The 19,541-nt window shown below is 37.5% G+C and overlaps 1 pseudogene; it reads left to right on the plus strand.

Annotated features, from left to right (window-relative positions):
* The window catches only part of LOC127633142 (pappalysin-1-like), a 359,290-nt pseudogene that overhangs the window by 313,033 nt on the left and 26,716 nt on the right, over positions 1-19,541 (plus strand).

A 19,541-nucleotide genomic window follows, 5' to 3' on the forward strand; every position in this document is an offset into this window, starting at 1 on the left:
GCACCAACAATCATGCCACGGTCTAAATCCCTGAGGTCACATTTTTTCCCCATTCTGATTGTTCATGTGAACATTAACTGAAGCTCCAGACCCATATCTGCATGATTTTATAAAATTACACTGCTGCCACACAATTGGCTGATTAGATAATCGCATGAATGAGTTTATGTACAGGTGTACCTTATAAAGTGACCAGTGAATGTGTATGTATATACTGTATATACATTCTACCGGTCAAAAGTTTTGAAACACTTGACTGAAATGTTTCTCATGATCTTAAAAATCTTTTGATCTGAAGGCAAATGCTTAAATGTTTGAAATAAGTTTTGTAGACAAAAATAAATTTGTGCCACCATATTAATTTATTTCATTATAAAACTAAAATTTTATAAAAAAAAAAAGTTTTTGAAATGGATGATTTGGACCAAATAATAAAGATTAGCAGCCAATAAGTCGTCAACAAAGATGGGAACTCCTTCAATACTGTTTAAAAATCATCCCAGGGTGATACATCAAGAAGTTGGTTGAGTACATGCCTAGAAATTGGCAAAGGGTGACTACTTTGAAGATGCTAAAATGTAACACAGTTTTGATTTATTTAGGATTTTGTATAGTCATAACATAATTCCCATGGTTCCATTTATGTTGTTCCATAGTTTTGATGACTTCACTATTATTCTAAAATGTGAAAAAAAAAAAAAAAAAATAGAAATATAATAAAGAATAAAGTGTTTCAAAACATTTGACCAGTAGTATATATATATATATATATATATATATATATATATATATATATATATATATATATATATATATATATATATATATATATCCTTGATTCTGTCAAAGCCACTCAGCATCCACATGGCACTGACAAAATGAACATAATGATCTAGAACAAAAATGAAAAGATGAAATCAGATGTGATAATGTTTCAGTGATTGAAATGTATTTCTATGAAGCAACTGATATTGTTAAAGCACTTTACACATTTTGAAGCCTTCTCAATATTGATAAAGTATACTGGGCCCAACTAAACTTTAATGAAGGCGGTCTAGCAAGAAACAATGTCATCAATCAACATTTACCGCTGAGAGCTTCTGTAATATCTAGACAATGAACGACAACAGATTGGGTGCCACCTGCTGTCTCAGAGAGAAACCGATATTAGGGCAATAGATAATATAAAAGCAACAGAAATTAAATACATTCAGTTGTTAATCACCTCTTAATTACCTGTTATAAAATTGCATTTATTATTTATATTCATAATTATTTCTATGTTATCAATTGCTTAATTTTTGAACTTGTTATCTCTTATCCAATCAGCCAACTCACATGTGATGTCAAGCCAATCAGCTCACATGGTGTAAGCTGATGCCCTTTGGTGTGTAATAAACTTGCATACTCTCCTTTGCCTAACTTTTAAATTTGCTCAGTTTTCAAGTAAGCCGGTTTCACTGCAGCACGCTAGAAGAGTATTCTCTAAAACCCTCTTCCTCCCCAGCTCCACTTGTTTAGATCTGCTATATGGGGATTGTATTTGTCTAATTTTGCAGCAACAGCAGCTTAGTATCTCTGTGTATGTTCTAGCAGTAGCAAGTTTCTTTATCCCCATCCCAAAGTAATAGTTCATGCATAAATGAAAACTCTGTAATCATGACATCACTCTCATTACAAACCCATATTATAATTTTTTTTTTTTGGGAATTCAAAACAGGATTGTTTACAAGATTGCAAAATGTATGATCCATACAACAAAAGCATAGAATAACCAGTGGCAGTTTAGCCCCAAACATTAATAAAACAGAAGTATCATAAAGTAGTAAATATGTCATAATACAAGTCTTGTGAAGTTATAAACTAGCTTTGTGTAAGAAATAGACAATCATTGTCCTCTGTTAATTTTCCCTTCTGCCAGAGCTCTCAAATATCACTTGTGCTCCTGCACATCAAATATAGCACATCAAGATGCATCGAGACAGGTTTGACGTCAGTGACATCAAATATCATGAGTTCTTTTGTTATTATTGATAACTCCTCTGACACTTATTTCCCACCAAATAATGTTGGTCAGAAATCATTCAAACTATGAAACAATGGAAGTAGCCTTTACATACTTTACATGATAAATTACGTAATGAAAGAATCCTATAGCTAGCATATATAGGTTTTATGTAGATGTTTGTTCTGATGTGTCTTTGAAATTTTAATGAACCTGCTGTCTGTCTCATCTGTAGGAACTAATAACACACTGACCTGTATGGAAGACGGTCTGTGGTCGTTCCCAGAAGCTTTGTGTGAGTTGCGCTGTCTGGCACCACCTCCAGTGGCCAACGCTGTGCTGCAGACCAAACGCTGTAATGAAACAGTTCTTAAAGTGGGCAGCCTCTGCAAATACAAATGCAAACCTGGATACCATGTGGCCAACAAGCCAAAGAGGTCAGCACACTTAGGATTATTATTTTTCCAATAATGGTGTTCCATTATTATCTTGACATCTTTATGAGGTGTGTCAGATGGGTTTCCATCTACTTAAAACAAATTGGAAAAACATTTGCACATTTTGAAATATTGCATAAAAAATGCTGGATGGAAACACCATGATGCAAATAAAATTGCTAAAACATGCTAAGAAAATGTGTGTGCTTGAATGAGGTGGATACATTTTTTTGTAAGATGTCATGCATATAAACTAAGATGGAAATGCCTTTACTAAAAGAAATGTCTAGATGCATGTTAAAAAAGTAATGTGACTTCTCCACAACAAGTCACGTGACTGAATAATTCAATCATAACAGGACTATCCAGCAGACCAGTATCATTGCATGGCGTCTCAAATGTAGCTCTGGTCATATGGAAATGCCAAAGCCTATCTTCAAAATGATAGGTTACTATTACATCCCCACTCTGCCTGTTTCTCTTGGATTAAAGGCATCTGTTGGCAATCAATAGCAAACATGAGGTTCATCACAGCCTTGCAACTGTGCAATCTAAACCAAGTTATTTATTACTTTTCATAAAAGAGCCACTGTGGCTTCCCCAGTGGCTCCAACTTACATTTCTTTTTAACACAAAATTCCATGGATGTGACGATATGGTCCTCTTGAGACATAGGATGGAAGCTCCGCTTTATTCTAAAATAGTTTTGCGATAGTCAGACTTTCTGCATAACTCGTAACTTGGATGGAAACCCAGCTATTGAGACTTGAGTAAGTAAGTAACCACTTAGCAACAACCCAGAGCACCATTGCAACAACCTAGTAACACTCTAACAAACACTCAGAATAATTTTCAGTATTAACCACATATCAACACCCTTGCAAACACCCAGAGCATTCAAGCAACCAGCTATCAATACCTTAGGAACCACTCAGTGCACCCTTTGCACATTGTAAAGCAGGGATCTTCAACCATTTGTGGGTAGGCAGACAGATCCGGGACCCCTGTAGCATGTTGTATAGTATAAAATTGAGTGTTGTGTTTTATATTTTTAAAAACATGTATGGTAGGTTACCATATGTACCATATGTAATATAAGTATGTACATATTTTATGTTGTTTACATTGCAACGCCATTGAAATAATCAATGAATGATGTACAACAAGTGGTCTGCAACATTTTGGACATGAAGTGACATTTTTAATTTTCCTTGTTAATAATTTTGCCATACCCCCTCCTAAAAGTCAAGTATTTTTTAGATGTATAGCACTTTTCACAACACACATTGTTTCAAAGCAGCTTTACAGAAAATTATGCTTTAAGACTTTATAGATATTACAGTTTATTGTTAGAGTTAAATATGATTGTAAATTGTGTATAAAAATAAGTAATTAAATTATAATTGTATTTATTATACCGGTGAGCAAGCCGAAGGCGTCTGTGGCAAGGATCACAAAACTCAAAAGATGTTGGTTAATGGAGAAAAATAACCTTGAAAGAAACCAGGCTCACTGTGGAGGCCAGTTTCCCTCTGGCAAAACAGCATGAATATAATGCCTATATTAGTTAATGTGTGCAGTTTAAGTCATGGTTTAAAATTTGTAAACTAAGAAAGTGTTAAGGGTCAGTGTTTAAACAAAGATTTAGTATGAACTGTAAAATTAATGACTAATGTTTTTGAAGTCCATCCTGGATTAACAACAGAAGTTCACATAGATGCATTTTTAGTTGGCTGATGACGGCTTTTGTTAGCAATTAATTTATATTCTATGTATTCCATTTCAAGAGTGTAGTCCATCAATAGACAAAAGTGATGCAAGCAGAGATCAATGAAGTGCATCACAGTTAAACCGGCAGGTCATTTTGGTGAGGTTCGGTGGGGTCCATACTAAGTCCAAGTTTCAGGCAGAGGCATATGAAGTATCTGATGACTTACAGTTGGAGTTGGCATCAGTTCATACTCTGAAGTCCATTGTAAAATGCTGAATTGATGTTTGGCTAACACTGGCTGTAGTTTGTCATCATCACTCAGCCACACGTAGCAGTGGAGTCCGACACCAAGCAGGAACGGAGCTGGATCTGGCCAGCTCTGGTAACCTCAGGATATAAATCCCGGGGTTGAGAGAGGGAAACAAATAGAATAATATTAGCATAGATGCCATTCAATTTATTGCAGGGTTATATGTTATGAGAAATGTTTCTGATAAATGTTTCTGGTTCTGGCAGACCTATCTACAGCAGTCTAATTTGTAAGTTGATGGATATATTAGGTGTATGCCTAGCTAAATAGAGTCTTTAGTCTAGACTTAAACTGAGTGAGTGTGTCTGCATCCCGAACAGTGTTACGGAGACTATTCCATAGTTTAGGAGACAAATAGGAACCTCTACCTCCTTTTGTGAATTTTGGTATTCTAGGAACTATTAACTAGCCAGAATTTTGTGATCGTAATGAACGTGATGGATTTACTTGGTGATGGATTTAAGTTTGAATGGGTTACACCATTCAAACTTGGTATGTAGTTAACAGAACTTAAAAATGTATATGAAATTTAACAGGTATTCAATGTAATGATGATAGAAAGGGGCTAATATTATCATATTTCTTGGTTCTAGTCAGCACTTTTGATTGTCAAAGGACAGACTGGTATAAAAAGAACACCTAATTTCTTCGCTGTAGAAGATGATGTAACAGTACAAGCATTGAGATTCAAATTATATTTTAGCGGCTTGTTTTTAGAGGTTTTTGGTCCAATAATTAGTATGAAAAAATTCTGTTCTTTTATTCAATTCTGTTTTGTCAGAATTGAATAGAACATTTCTGGCCATCCAATCTTTGATTTCATTGATACACTGCTAATTTGGAGAATTGTGAAATTTTGTTGGGTTTAGAAGAAAAATAAAGTTGGGTATTGCTGGCATGAGAGTGGACACTTATTCCAAGATTCGTGATAATTCCTGTGGCACTTAACTTTTGTTTGATTTGACAATTCACCGTTTACACTTACAAAGTGGTAGCGGCCTGATAAATTGGACCTAAACCATGCTAATGTAAGTCCACAAATGCTATGCGCAATCAGATGAAAAAAGTCATTAAGCACAGTCTCTTTACTGTGACGGGGGCTAAATACCATTTCTCTGTAGAAATGAAAATAGTTGGGATGACACTACCTTTTGTAATAAATAAAGAAAAAGACAGACATACAGACAGACCGATTCTGTCTTCATCTCATGTGAGTGATCATGATTTTATACATATATTTTAAAATTACTGTTCATTTCATTAGGAGTAGAAATTACAGAGTGCAGCTTTAATTATGTTGATTTGATAGTCAAATTGAGAGTCTTGTGTGTGGGGAACGTTAAGGACCATGTATGCCCGTTTGATAATCTCAGCGATAACAATTTATTAACACCAGGCAAGTAGGCTATTGTTCTGAAAGCATAAAGCAACTAATATTACAAGAAACTGTAGGCTGTCACTTGCTCAACCGCAAATCGTGACCAACGCAAAGCAGATGCGTTTACTCACGTGACCCACTACTGCTGAGCTGTATGTGTGTCATGCTTTGAGCAGCTCTTGGTGAGCACTGAGCAGTGGTAGGGATGGATGGATCGATACTAAAGTATTCTGCTTTGTCCTATAAATATATTTAAAAATTAATAATTTAAGTTGCTAATTTTATCCAAAGGATTAGTAAACATTAAATTTATTTGAGGTATCGGTATTGGAATCAATATCGGCGATACAGGCCTAAAAGTACATGGTATCGAATCGAAAAGAAAATAAGTGGTATCACCCATCCCTAAGCAGGATTATTGCAAGAAAGCGGAACATTTGGCATTTCGATGGATAAAAATGTATACTCCTCTCTCTCACTATCACTGGCTTGTGAGTGAGTGGTTATTACGAGTGCCAATGGTGGATAAAAAATAATTTGCGGATCCCCTGTTGAAAGCCCATGTTTTAAAGCACTAAAAACCACTCAGAACACCTAATCAGGGTTTTATCATAAAACACAAATTGAAACTTTTTAACAAATGAACAGTTCCTTTATTCCCACGGCGGAATAAAGACTCCGCCGTGAACACCGCTGCATCTCTCCTGGACGATTGTAATAAATTTTATGCTCGTTTTGAGGACAACAAGACCGCCCTCGCAGAGAGAGCACTCACGGCTGACACTACAGAGGTTGGTTCACTCTCCGTCTCTGTTGTGGATGTAACCCGATCCTTCTGACGGGTGAACATCTGTAAAGCCGCGGGTCCAGACGGCATTCCGGGCCGCGTCATCAGAGCGTGCGCGAATCAACTGGCTGGTGTTTTTACGGACATTTTCAATCTGTCCCTCTCCCTGTGTGTAGTCCCCACATGCTTCAAAACATCAACCATTGTGCCTGTACCGAAGCAAGCCATAATCACTTGCTTAAATGACTGGCGTCCTGTTGCTCTGACCCCCATCATTAGCAAATGCTTAGAGAGGTTAATCAGAGATTACATCTGCTCTGTGCTGCCCCCTTCTTTGGACCCATTGCAGTTTGCCTACCGCAACAACCGCTCCACTGATGAGAATGCTGTTTGTGGACTACAGCTCAGCATTCAACACCATAGTGCCCTCCAAGCTTGATGAGAAACTCTGGGCTCTGGGCTTAAACAGCTCACTGTGTAGCTGGATCCTGGATTTCCTGTCAGGCAGATGTCAGGTGGTTAGAATGGGCAGCAACATCTCCTCATCACTGACCCTCAACACTGGAGCCCCACAGGGCTGTGTTCTCAGCCCACTCCTGTATTCACTATACACACATGACTATGTGGCAACACATAGCTCCAATGCCATCATTAATTTGCTGACGATACGACGGTGGTAGGTCTGATCACAGACAATGATGAAACAGCCTACAGAGAGGAGGTGCACACTCTGACATGCTGGTGTCAGGGGCACAACCTCTCCCTCAACGTCAGTAAAACCAAAGAGCTTGTAGTGGACTTCAGGAAGAAAGACGGAGAACACAGCCCCATCACCATCAATGGAGCACCGGTAGAGAGAGTCAGCAGTTTCAAGTTCCTCGGTGTCCACATTACTGAGGAACTCACATGGTCCGTCCACACTGAGGCCGTTGTGAAGAAGGCTCACCAGCGCCTCTTCTTCCTGAGACGGCCGAGGAAGTTTGGAATGAACCACCACATCCTCACACGGTTCTACACTAGTACTGTAGAGAGCGTCCTGACTGGCTGCATCACCGCCTGGTACGGCAATAGCACCACCCACAACCGCAAAGCCCTGCAAAGGGTGGTGCAAACTGCCAGAAACATCATCGGAGGTGAGCTTCCCTCCCTCCAGGACATATATACCAGGCGGTGTGGGAAAAGCTTGGAGGATCATCAGAGACTCCAGCCACCCGAGTCATGGTCTGTTCTCACTATATATATATATATATATATATATATATATATATATATATATATATATATATATATATATCATATACTCTTCTTATTGTACTGTATATTGTGTATTCTATATTGTGTGTATTGTTTACTGTACATTGTGTATAATTATTGTGTTGTGTAAGTATGTGTACATTTGATATGTAAATTGTGTTGTGTAAGTATGTTGTTTACTGTAATTGGTATATGTCTCTTCAATGTCATAACTGCTATGTTACTCGGAACTGCACACAAGAATTTCACCTACTGTTGCACTTGTGTACATGGTAGTGTGACAATAAAGTGATTTAATTTGATTTCTGTGATGAAGGGATTGGATTATTGTGTGTGACAGCAGTCTGTTTTTTCTGCAGGCGAGTGTTTAAGCGTCAGTGCACAGAAGATGGCCGCTGGTTGGAAGGCTGGTGTGAGCCGGTGACTTGTCCCCCTCCACCCTCTGTCTTCCACGGCATGTACCAGTGCACAGACGAGTTTAAATTTGACAGCACCTGCTGGATCCACTTCAATGGGGCCGACCACATGCTTGGACAATCTCCTCCATGTAAACAGGTCTGTATTTATATTCATATTTATGACATTGTTCTATTCCTGATTGCTCATGTACCTTGCCCAGTCTCGACTCAACTGTGTTCATCAGGGGAAAAATATTATATGAAGAATCACTTTGACATCAAAGTGTGCAACAGATGTGATACAGAGCATTAGTATTTTTATTTTTGCATGCCTCTTCTTTTAGTGAATAACTGACTGCAATGTCACGTACATAAATAACCATCACACAAGTTTTGTACTGACAAAATAATGACACATATAATGTAAAGTTCACAAAAAACTGCAAAAAAAACTGCAAAAAAAGAAAAAGGAAAAAATCATTATATTTGTCTCAAATAGAGCATTACAGTACCCACCCACTTTTTTTAGCCGCCTTGGCTCAGAAGGATTTTTCCCATTCATTATTTCCATAGGGGTATCATAACATTCTTCATAAAAACGTTCGAAGCCATGAACCAAATCAAACAACACCAAGGTGAATCACAACATTACAAACTTTGATTTCATAAAAAAAAAGTATTTGAAATTCAGAAAAAAGACAAAGGAACAAGACTGTGTACTTAACGTCTGTAGTGAGGGAATTCATTAAAATCCTGTGAAGCATTGCAAAGTATTTAGTTGAAAACTCTCAAATTTAAAACTCTAGAAAAAAATATACACTATTGATTTAAAGTTGTTAATTGTCAGTATAGACAAAATAGATGTTATAGTGGTCATTACAACTCTTTTGTTTTTTTTTTCTAGAATTTTGTTATCTTCCATGAGGTCCACTCAAGTTTATTTTTTTTTTTTTATATATACATTTTTTGCACCAAAACAGTCATAATTTAGTAATATATAATAATTTTCCAACCTATCTCTGGCCCTCTGTCTGAAACACTTGATTTTATGCTGTCTGACCCTTTAAGACTTCAAAGTAAATGCCCACTGATGTGATTAGTTACATCATGCAGCCCTTCCAGTACAGCCATATTTGAAACTCAATCTGAAGAAAATGAACTTCACACAACATTATAAAACTAATTTTCATGGTTAACATATAACTTACACCCAACACATTTCATCTAAATCTATAAAACTGTTCACTCAAGCATCACCATAATCTATCAAACAGGAATGACATTTAAAAAATTCATGAATGGTATTGGTTACTAAAATTTTTGTGTTCCAATAGTCCAATTTGATCTGTTCCACCTTCCAATTACAGTTCCTTTGCAAAGCTTGAATTATATCAGTGTTTCCCAACCACTGTGCCGCAGCACACTAGTGTGCCATGAAAGATTGTCAGGTGTGCCGTGGAAAATTATAAAATTCCACAAAATAAATGTATGAAAAAAATATATAATAATTTCAGGGATCCAAACTCCTCACTTTTCAGAGAAATTCACCATTTTGAAACCATAATCAGTCACTTTTGTGATTGTGAAGAGCAATGATTAATGTGCAAAAGTGACTGATATTTATGTGTTAAGGGCCTTTCACATGACTCACGTCAGCACTGCAGAATACATTGAAATCTTTACACCAAAGTGTTTTTCACACACGTTTTTGCTTCACCAACAATGTCTTTGAGAGTATTAAGCAACAAGAAATATTTAAAAACTGTCCATATTTGTGAAGAGACATTGAATGTGTCGTAATTTTACATTATCGTTACATATATCAGACCCCATTTATTTAACTAATTTAAATTCACCAAGAAAGCTCTTAGACCTAAACATAAACGAGTCCTTGTTATTACTTTCTGCTATCAAAGCAACTGCAAACTTATTTTCTCTCTTCCAAATACATGTTTTCAATGTTTATTGTGCACACCTCCCGCTTTTTTATGTGGCAAACTCATAAAATCGCCCCTCTGTGACGCTTTCTGTAGTGCTTGTCATTATTATTATTATTATTGTATCCTTTAATTAACCTGGAAGGTCCCATTGAGATAATACAATCTCTTCTTCCAGGGAGTCCTGGTCAAGACGGCAGCACATATAGTTTCACAATAAAGTTCAATAAAGTGCATCTCCAGAAAAGAGGGACAACACAAGAGAGAAATCCTTCCAAGACAGACGAATCAACGGAGTAGGAACCTTAATCAACTCTGATACAGTCCCGGCATGTAGAACAGGCCACTGATTGAGCGCAGGTACACCTTCTCCAATGCCGTCCTCGAAGCCAGGAGACACGCCAACCCCAGACATCCACAGCACCATGCCGCCACACACGTAAAGCGGCAGAAAAAATATCCGCATTTTAAAGACGATGTCTGAATGTTAAAATAACAAGCACATCTTAAATAAAAACACTTAAATGAAACACTTAAATAAATCAGACCAACAAACACGTGCCTAAAGACAAGCTGCCATCTTGAATGCCACAATCACTGTGATTGTAGATACACATCATGTGGAGGGCAATGCGGCGCTTGACAAAAAGCCATGCTCAGCAGTTTAAATAGACTACTTTAGGAAAATAATACCATAGATCTGCGTGTTATAATTCTTATACTGAAGTCAGTAGATTTGTAGCCATGCAAGTTTTAATAAAGGAGAAGTACGTTATTGAAACTCACTATTTTTATTATTAAAGAGTATTATTATTGTCTTTTTGGATGAAAAATAATGCTCAGACTGAAGGAATCTTTATAGTGTTTAAGCATTAACAAAGCAGATCTATAGTCATAGATCTGCTTTGTTAATGCTTAAACACTATAAAGTAGATTTCGGTCATGAATGACTCAAAATGATTCACTGACTAACTCATAGCACATAAGATGCCCATAGTGACATTTCCAGAAGTGGTCACTGAACAAATAAAAAATTGAACACATTTGTGAAACAGAAGCAAGCCTAACCAAAATATTTTTTATTTTGCTGCTAATTCTGCACAATTGTATTCTTAAAAAAGTAGAATTAAAAAGTAAACACACTACTAAGACATGGACAAGTTCTTTAAAAGGGAAAATATTGAAGATGGTTAGCCTATGTGAGATAGTGGTGTGCCATAGAATTTTTTAGTCAAAAAAAGTGTGCCGTGGCAGAAATATTTTTGGGAAACACTGAATTATACAATATTGTGACTGTTTCACAAGCATTCCACGCTGAAATCTTCTGAGTACGCAAATGTAATAAAATCCACCGGATTGTTGGGGTGCTTCAACTGGCTTCAACAGCCCAAAGCATAGACACTGGCCTTCACCAGAGTGACATCTCACATTTTTCCGGTTTGTTTACACACAGAACAGCATGTGTTTCTCCCAGTCAGTTTCAGCAGCAGTATCAGACTCTTTTTTTTTAAAAGTTGCACTTGTATTACTCTTAAATCGTGCCACACATCGACATTGTTGTGCGGAAATACATCAATACAATCAAATATGTTTATCTATTCATGTTTACAAAATACCAACGATTAAAAATATCACAAATGGGTTCAAAAACAGTCCAGGACGCCTTCAAAACAGCACAACAGCAAGAATGCAAACAGCAAGATCAAACAGAATGGGGTCTCTTTTTTTGGAGTTATAACTTGACATTGCATCTTTCAAAAGTGGCATGAGAGGCATTATAATGGTAAAAGCATTTCAAAATTTTTTACGTAGAAAATAATTTAAATCCAGATATGAAAGTGTCATGTGTAATCTAGATTACACATGACACCTTCATATGCCTTCATATTCATCTATTGGCGTAGATGAATCTACCATTATGGGCACATCTCTCCTGTGTGACTAACTGAGCACTAGTGGGCAGGGCCAAGTGTGCAAAGACGAAAAAAGGCATTGATGTCTTGCTGAAGAGGCAGTCATATGCAGATGTATTTGGTCCATGTGATGTCAAAAGTTCCACATATTCAAAATGAGCTGTTTTGCAGCTTGATTTAATGCTCTTTTTTGAGTTTTGACTTCTGAATTGAAGTGGTCATTACATACTCTTGTAATTGTACAATAAATTGCCTCTTATATGTCAAAAGATCAAAAACAATTTGATTACTCATGTCATGACCCCTTTAAGGTAATTAAAAATCTATGTCTATGAAGTCGATGGAGAAAACAAATGTAACCCAAATGTTACTCTCTATTGTCAGATTTCACTAATTAAGTAACAAGTCACATCTGTCTAACAAACCAAAAGACCCCAAATGAAAATAAATAAATAAATACAATTCGATTGCATTTGTTTTCAGATGCTGAGTTACACACGTTAAGAAATAATTGTCTTGATCAGTAATTTTTATTTACTGTAAGATAAGAGTTTCGAAGTGAAGTACGTTGTTACAGGTCTCTTGCCCTCACAACAGGGGGTCAGCAACAATCCCATCCGCTGCAAAAAGGATGGGAAATGGACTGGAAGTTTTCACTTATGCCCGCAGCTGAAGGGTCAATGCTCTCTCCCTCAGAACCTGCATCCCAGCATCCAAATCAGCTGCAAGAAGGGACACGGCATAGGTGAGAACACTGCTCTGACCCTTGAAATGTACAGAGACACCTTTCAGAAATGTGCTTCTCATTCCTCTGGTGCTGTAGACCAGTGGTTCTCAGCTGGTTTTGCTTCAGGATCCAAATTTTACATTGGACAATGAGTGGTGACCCAACACATAACTAAATGTAACCCGTATTTAATGTGGTCTGGGTAATATTTTTTATGTTGTGTAGTTTTGTTTTTGAGGTTTTCAATCATGAGGGCATGTGATGCAATCTGCCTAATTTTGCTAGCTTCTAGAAAGTGGCAAACGAATTTGCACCAAAATACTGTAGAGACTGAATGCACACAAAGCCTTTGACATCAATAAAAAAAATAGAAATGGGAAGTGTTTTCTGCTCCCTTTTAAAAGTTGATAAGCCCTTTTATTTTGCTATCCTAACAATGAACGATTTTATGGTTAGTTACATTTTATTTCCTGCTACCCTTGACCCTATCAGACCTACACCCCATTTTGGGTAGCAAACCCCCTGTTGAGAACCACAGCTTGAGACAATATGCTCTTTTTACAAATTTTCCAGACCTGTGGAGGTTACATTTTGTATTTAGAATAAAATGTATGTTGCATTTTGGTTAAGGGAATTTATGTTGGATTATTGCATTTTGTTTAGCTTTCTGACACTGTTAAAATTGAGCTACCTCAAAGGAAATTAATCTCAAGTATGAAACATCAGTCATACATCAGTTTGATAAATCCATTATAATAGTATTCATATTATATTTTGGGAATCGTATATTATAGTTCAGTTTTTATAGAAACATGTTTTTTGCTCTCTTTATCAAATCAAATCACTTTATTGTCACACGACCATATACACAAGTGCAACAGTAGGTGAAAGTCTTATGTGCAGTTCCGAGCAACATAGCAGTCATGACAGTGACGAGACATATACCAATTACAATAAACAAAATATTTACACAACACAATTTACATATCAAATGTACACATAATTACACAACACAATAATGATATAGAATATACAGTAAACAATACACACAATATAGAATACACATACAATAAAAAATAAAATAAAGAGTATATAAAAAATATATATACAGTAGTTGTATTGTGGAGAATATAATTATGACAGTCCAGTCCAGTGTGGCAATATCTTTCTTTCTTCATGGTACATGTCATTTCAAACTAAATCCTTTTTATATTCAAATACTCATAATCATCTTGAGACACAGCTTGACTGCTGTGTTAATGTTTTTCCCCTTTTTGATTAGTTCTAGTAGCACCTAATGAACAGGCAAAAAAAAAAAAAAAAAAAAAAAAATATATATATATATATATATATATATATATATATATATATATATATATATATAATTTTGTATAATTTTTATTTTTTTTCTTGACATTTACATTTATGCATTTGGCAGACGCTTTTATCCAAAGCAAATTACAGAGCCCTTATTACAGGGACAATCCCCCAAGAGCAACCTGGAGTTAACTGCCTTGCTCAAGGACACAATAGTGGTGGCTGTGGGGCTTCTGATTAACAGTTATGTGCTTTAGCCCACAACACCACCATTGAGGAGAGATAACATTTACTACATTTTACATTACCTTACAATGTACCTAGTAAGCTGCATACATCAGTACATCAGTACTTTGAAATAAATGGAGAAATACTGTATATTTTGCATAAAGAAAATGGAGCTCAATTTAGGGCTATATGATTTTTACAATGTAAAAATTCTCATTGCTCTAATGCATCCCAATATTTTACTTAATCTTTTTTTAATTTTTGTATTTATTTTATTTTACTGTAATTGCCATTAATCTAAATGGTAATTGTCATTAGACTCGTTTTTCTGTAATACAGTAAGAGGCATCATTACTTTAGAACATTTTTGTTTTACAGGCACTAAAGCAAAAAACATTATTTATCATTATGTTGTCCACATTATAGTAATGACAAATGTTATTATATGTATTATTATTATTATTTTGCTTTACAGTAATGATATGTTGTTGTGTTTAGGGTGTGTGTAGGGTGGGGTGGGGGTGAGGGGGGGTCTTAGGGATGAGCAGGTAAGCATGTTAAAGTGATATTTACATTTACATAAGGTGTCTGTTGACTCATAATTTGCTTATTCTGTATCTCTTAGGAGAGGAGTGCGAGTTGTCATGCAGGGACAGTAACAATGATGCTGTCATTCTGCCAAGTAACTTGACGGCCAGCAGCATTTTCGGACACCATTGGATGAACCCTCCCAAAGTTAAGGTGTGTCAGTTTTTTAATCACAGTGCTGTATAAATAAAGACACTCTCTTAGCTAGCTGTCAGAGAATGTTGCACCATGGCGCCACATCCTGAGTGTGACACACCTCCGTCAGCACATACTCAATTGTTCCTGATGATTCATCGTTGAATATTATCTAAACTCTCTTAGGGAAGAGAGAGGGATTGTTAATGAAGAATTCACCTGTACAATGGAATTTATTTGAATATCAATGCAGTTATTTTCATGATATGAAAATAGTTGAGAAAACATTTACATTTATGTATTTGGCATTATGTATCTGATTAACAGCCCTGTGCTTTAGCCACTACCACATCATCACTTTCTTACTAAAGCAAAAAAATCTTTACAGTGATTTTACATTGGGTATGTTCTTTGGCAGAACATTTTATAAAACAGCAGCAACAGCATTATGTTAAAAGACACTAATGTTTAATGAATAGTAGGCATTTAATTATATTAATAATCATAATAAACAAGTCTTTCGTTAGCTGATGTAGTTCAACTGTAGGCTGCAAAGCAGCTGTGACACTGGGAAGAAATCAAGAGAGCTGGATCTAGGCTGGCAGATTTTAATGAAAATAATAATAAACAAGTACAAAATAAACATCCACGATGGGACAACAAGAACAAAACAACAAAGGGTACTGGTTAAACACGGGTGGTCTAAATACATACAGCAACTGACAAAGAATAAGCAAACAACAGGGCATTATATACACAAAGGATAATGACTAAATGAAACACAGGTGAGGACAATGAAAGACAGCTGGCAGTGATGAGGGCAGGGAATTATGGGAAGTGTAGTCTGGGAACAGATGACAGGGCAGACAACAGTGAATCTTGACAGCAACATGAGAATAACTGGGCAACTACAGGGAGGCAGTGCCAAGATGGAGCTAGAGACCAAGGAGACCAGAGCAGATCAGGTAGATGGCCAGGAGAGCAGAGCTGATCAGGTGGATGGCCAGAAGACCAGAGCAGATCAGGCGGATGGCCAGAAGACCAGAACAGATCGAATGAGGACAGCCACAAGACCAGGGAAACCAGAGCAGATTGCGTGGACAGCCACAACACCAGGGAGACCAGATCAGGTCAGACGGACGGCCAGGAGAGCAGAGCTGATCAGGTGGACGGCCAGGAGACAAAGGAGACCACCTCAGATTAGGGACTGGATCAAGAGGCCTGGTTGTCGGCCACAGGGCCGAGGCAGTCGTGGGGCCGAGACAGGGTCAGGAGGTCTGGGAGGTTTCAGCAGGACTGAGACATGGTCAGGAGGCCAGGGAAACGGCCACAGGAGTGGAGCCGTGGAATATGGAGTCGTAGGAGGCTCGAGAAGCAGAGCCATGGATGGCAGAGTTTTGGAAATGACCTCCATGGTCGTGAATACTGGCAGAGGCTTGGAAACAACCTCCGTGGTCGTCAACACTGGCAGAGACACTAGGAAATGACCTCAATGGTCGAGAACACTGGTAGAGACTTGGAAAAGGAAGCCTTTTTCCTCTTCCTCCGCCGAGAGGTCAAAGTTGGCAACGCAGGCTCTGGCACAGCCAAGGCTGGCAACGCAGGCTCTGGGACGGCCGAAGCTGGCAACGCTGGTTCTGGGATGGCTGAGTCTGGCAACGCTGGCTCTAGGACGGACGAGGCTGGCAACGCTGGCTCTGGGACGGACGAGGCTGGCAATGCTGGCTCTGGGACGGACGAGGCTTCCAGCTCATTGGCCGTGGTAGGCATGGGCATTGGCTCATTGGCCATGACAGGCATGGCCATTGATGTGAAAAGGCAAGGAGCAGGTTGAGGTGTTGTTGTGACATGGAGCAGATTCTGATGTGGCTGTGACAGGGTTTGGAGCAGACTCAGGCGTGGAAGACTCGGAAGCCGAAACCTGGATCGAGAGAGGTGATTCCTCTGCAGAGAGTGTCTCCAAAACTAGCCTCACATACTCCTTCCATGTGCAATCTCCAGTTTCCGGAAATTCCCTAGAAATGGGAGAACTCTCAAATTGTTAAATCCACCTTAGTTGAGTGAAGTACGCCGCTAGATCCAGTTGTTCTTTGATCCTGGGAAGAAGTCAAGAGAGCTGGATCTAGGTGCAGCAAAGGATTTTAATGAAAATAATAATAAACAAGTACAAAATAAACATCCACGATGGGTGAACAGGATCAGGATCAGGATCAGGATCAGGATCAGGATCAGGATCAGGATCAGGATCAGGATCAGGATCAGGATCAGGATCAGGATCAGGATCAACAAAGGGTACTGGTTAAACATGGTTGGTCTAAATACATACAACAACTGACAAAGAACAAGCAAACAACAGGGCATTATATACACAAAGGAAAATGACTAAATGAAACACAGGTGAGGACAATGAAGGACAGCTGGCAGTGATGAGGGCAGGGAATTATGGGAAGTGTAGTCCGGGAACAGATGACAGGGGAGAAACACAGGGCAGACAACAGTGAATCTTGACAGCAACATAGCAACTTGGTGATTTAATATAGAATGTGCATTTTTATAAGCATTTTACAATGTATGATTACAGTAATCTCTGAACTCATTTGAACCACAATGAGGCAGCTGCCAAGTCGTAAAAGTTAAAAAGCTGTCTGTAATCACTATAATTTTAAAAATGACCCTATTACAAACACTATTAGAACATTACCTGTCAAAAGTATTACAATAATTTAGGATTGAATGCTGTTTTTGACTATGGGTGTTTTGATGGCAGTCTTCAGGCTGTTTTACTGAACACCTGTTTATGTAAAGATCAGGTTCAGCTGTGGGCAGGAAAATGAGACCTACGTATGTATGCACTGTGGATTAGTTATATGCTCAATTCATCTAGGGCTGCTTTTGTACTCAATTGCCAGAAGATGCCAGTGTTATATATTTTTCCTACTGGACATATTACTTTTTACACACAGAATCACACTTACGTTTGTCTACCTTGGATATACTGCAAAGGAAGCAAAGAATGCAATTGTGAAATGTAATTTATTTGGAGACGAGCGGATTTCAGAAATGCTTTAATTGTGACCAGGAGCGTGCAAAGACGCAACCTAAATGTTCACTTCTGCCAGCTAGGAAGGATTACTTTCATGCTAATTGTGAACTGTAGCTTGAATGAACTGAACCTCAGATCACCTGTTCAAGTTGTCCTGGGTGTGGTTTGTTGGTGTACACTTGAAATAGAGGTCTTCACGGGTCCAAAAAATTTGTGCCTTTACCCAAAGAGACCTGGAAATGTTCTACCCTAACCGGACCCGTCTATCATTTGAAAGCTTGGACCCATTCCCATGCAGGACCAAAAATGCCGGACCTGAACACCTTAACCCTCTGGGGTCTGAGGGTGTTTTGGGCCCTGGAGAAGTTTTGACATGCCTTGACATTTGTGCTTTTTTCAGTTGCTTAAAAACATATTAATGGCTAAAGTCTGATAACGCTGTATTCAGCACAAACTGGGCTACAATACTATCTGAGCAACATGTGTGTACATGTTTGTATTTTTGAAAAAATAAAGTTTATGCGTGTTTTTTGAAAAAACTTTAATTTTAAGTCACTGAAATAAGGTCATATAATACATATTAAAAAATTTGTCCACAAGACCTTTGAGAACTGGATGTTGTAGCCTAGAGTTTTGCTACAAAATGATGTGAAAACCATCCTGATCACTCATTCATACAAAACAATATAGTAATTGAACTTTTGTATGACAGTTTTAGTGTTGAAAGGTAATATGCGAGGAGGTGTGATCTATCACAAATATTTATGTGATTCACACCTGAGGATAAAAAGACCACTCCTCTGGACCCATCAATGAGCAATGTGACAAAGAGAATGAATGTGAGGAGACTTAATGATCAAAATCAAGTTTTAAGTTAAAAGAAGTAATCTGACTATACATTTTCTTTACATAAAGACTTTACTTAATTTTAGACCTACACTACCGTTAAAAGAAGTCTCTTCTGCTCACCAAGGCTGCATTTATTTGATCCAAAATACAGTAAAAACATTGTGTGAACTAATTTTACAATTTAAAAGAACAGTTTTCTGTTTGAATATATTGTAAAATGCAATTTGTGATCAAAGCTGAATTTTTAGCATCATTACTGCAGACTTCAGTGTCACATGATCCTTCAGAAATCATTATAATATGCTGATTTTCTAATATGGGCATATTTAAAGTGAATTTTACTCATTTAACCTGAACACATCATATTACATATCATATTAATATGATACAGCATACAACGTAAATGCCTGCTTTAGCCAAAACAACATTTAAATGTAACTAAAACTTGCTTATTAGGACATATTTCAAATGTCAATACTTTGAATCCTGTCTGGAAACAGTCCCACTAGTAAAATACGTACGTT

This window comes from Xyrauchen texanus, chromosome 3 (genome assembly GCF_025860055.1).
Source record: "Xyrauchen texanus isolate HMW12.3.18 chromosome 3, RBS_HiC_50CHRs, whole genome shotgun sequence".
Taxonomy (NCBI): domain Eukaryota; kingdom Metazoa; phylum Chordata; class Actinopteri; order Cypriniformes; family Catostomidae; genus Xyrauchen; species Xyrauchen texanus.